This window comes from Rattus norvegicus, chromosome 17 (assembly GCF_021556685.1).
Source record: "Rattus norvegicus strain SHRSP/BbbUtx chromosome 17, alternate assembly SHRSP_T2T, whole genome shotgun sequence".
In the NCBI taxonomy this organism is placed as follows: domain Eukaryota; kingdom Metazoa; phylum Chordata; class Mammalia; order Rodentia; family Muridae; genus Rattus; species Rattus norvegicus.
The window spans coordinates 81,675,883-81,678,079 of NC_141550.1; the positions used below are offsets into that span (position 1 = coordinate 81,675,883).

Below are 2,197 nucleotides of genomic sequence, written 5' to 3' on the forward strand. Positions count from 1 at the left end.
TCCTGAATGAGATATGTGTCATCCCCAGAGCTCTGGTTTTTCAAATACACCTCTTGTTCATTACATCAAGACCTGTTTCTCGTGAGTTCTTGGGGGTTGCATCGTCTCAAGATTTGAGTGGGGGTCTTCCCCACCCCGCTGGTCTTTCACTTACAAGTGGATTCCAGAATCCAGCAGAGGACTTAAGATAAGGTGGTTGGTGACTTGGGCCAGTGACTATGGATCTAGCTAGGGAGTGGGTAGAGGTGGGTAGAAAAGAGCAACTAGCCTCTTCCGGGGACGGTGCTTAGAGGCACTCAGGATGGTCCAGCGTTTGACATACCGTCGTAGGCTTTCCTACAACACAGCCTCTAACAAAACTAGGCTGTCTCGAACCCCTGGCAACAGGATCGTTTACCTTTACACCAAGAAGGTCAGGAAAGCACCTAAATCCGCATGTGGCGTGTGCCCAGGCAGACTGCGAGGGGTCCATGCTGTGAGACCCAAAGTCCTCATGAGATTGTCCAAGACAAAGAAGCACGTCAGCAGGGCCTATGGTGGCTCCATGTGCGCCCAGTGTGTCCGGGACAGGATCAAGCGGGCTTTCCTTATCGAGGAGCAGAAAATCGTTGTGAAAGTGTTGAAGGCACAAGCACAGAGTCAGAAAGCAAAATAAATGGGCAGCTTTTTTAAGTAATAAAAATCAAGACTTGGTCTAAAAAAAAAAAAGAAAGAAAGAAAAGAAAAGAGCAACTAATCCTCTACCTAACAAAACCTGAATGCCTGCCCACACCCATACACCTTACAGGACAGCAGCAGTTGGCTGTGACACTAATCTGACAACTTGAATTGTCATTTTTTTTTTCAGAGCTGGGGACCGAACCCAGGGCTTTGCGCTTGCTAGGCAAGCGCTCTACCACTGAGCTAAATCCCCAACCCCTTGAATTGTCATTATTAAGATCAAGTCTACACCCCTTAATGTTAAGGGAGGAGAATGTTAAGTGTGAGATCTGGAGAGCTTTGGATAAATCCTTACAAAATTAGTGTCAAGGAAAAACAAAAACAAAACAAAACAAAACAAAAAAACAAACCAAGTTAGCAAAGTGGAAGGAGAAATACAGAAACCCACTCACCCAAGGCCAACTATGAAGACCTCGGTGTAGATCTAAGATGCTAATGAACCATGGGATTCATGAAATGAATGCAGAAGTACTACTTGTAACAGACTTTGCACAGAAAAGAAAATCCTATGCAAAGGAGGTGAAAGTGTACACTCTACAAATAAGCCAAAAGCTTAAGCTGAGGTTAAAAGCCCTAACTTATTGTATCAGAGACATCTAAACTTACTCTCTCCCTGCCTGTCTCCTGACTGGGAAGTGAGATTTTGCCTAACGAACAGTCCTCGCTTCTGCGTAAGCATGTATCTCTACTCAGTTTCTTATTCCAGAATTCAAGACCTTGACTGACACTCATTTGATCGGGTACTTTAAATGCATATGAGATCCAATATGTGCTACAATGATACTTTGTCACACCAATGTCTCTATTGGCTCAGTTAATCCCTCAGTTGAAGGCTTTCATCACTTCCCGTATCCTTCCTGTGGGTTACTTTGTCTTCTGGCCGAAGTCTTCCACTTAGAACTTGGGGACAGTCTATGTTTTCACCCCTGTGAAAACGTTTGTCCATGGTTACTTTCTGTTTTCTTTGTTTGCTGGCTTGTTTCTCCTCTTAGGGATTTACAGCTCTCCTAGGAGTTTAGAAGAGATTGTAAAATCCTGAAAATTGACTGCAAACGTAACCAAACAGTGTTGTAGATCTTATTTTAGCTAGCAGCATTTAATGTAGATAATGCAGATACTCTTTCATGTGTTTATTTTTCCTTTATCATGAAAAGTTTCACGTATACAACGAAAGTAGGAGCATATTCTGCCTTAGCCTTCTCCAACTCTCTCCAGCATGCTCCTCTCCTGCCCTTCTTTATTGTAACCATTATTGTAACAATAATGGATTATTGTTAATGCTAGTGTTTCCATCTGTGCATGGCTGCGGGGCCATCCACCGGAGCAAGAGCCAGGGAATCCTTCCAGATGCTCCGGTTTTTTCATCCTCACTGGCTTTGAAATGTTTTTGTAGCCCAGTGCTAAAGCACACACTGAACATTTGCAAAGCCCTGGGTTTATCACACACCCATGCACACATGCGTGCGCGAGCAAACAC

The 2,197-nt window shown here is 43.9% G+C and overlaps 1 pseudogene; it reads left to right on the forward strand.

Annotated features, from left to right (window-relative positions):
- Positions 271–697, forward strand: Rpl34-ps1 (ribosomal protein L34, pseudogene 1; annotated as a pseudogene).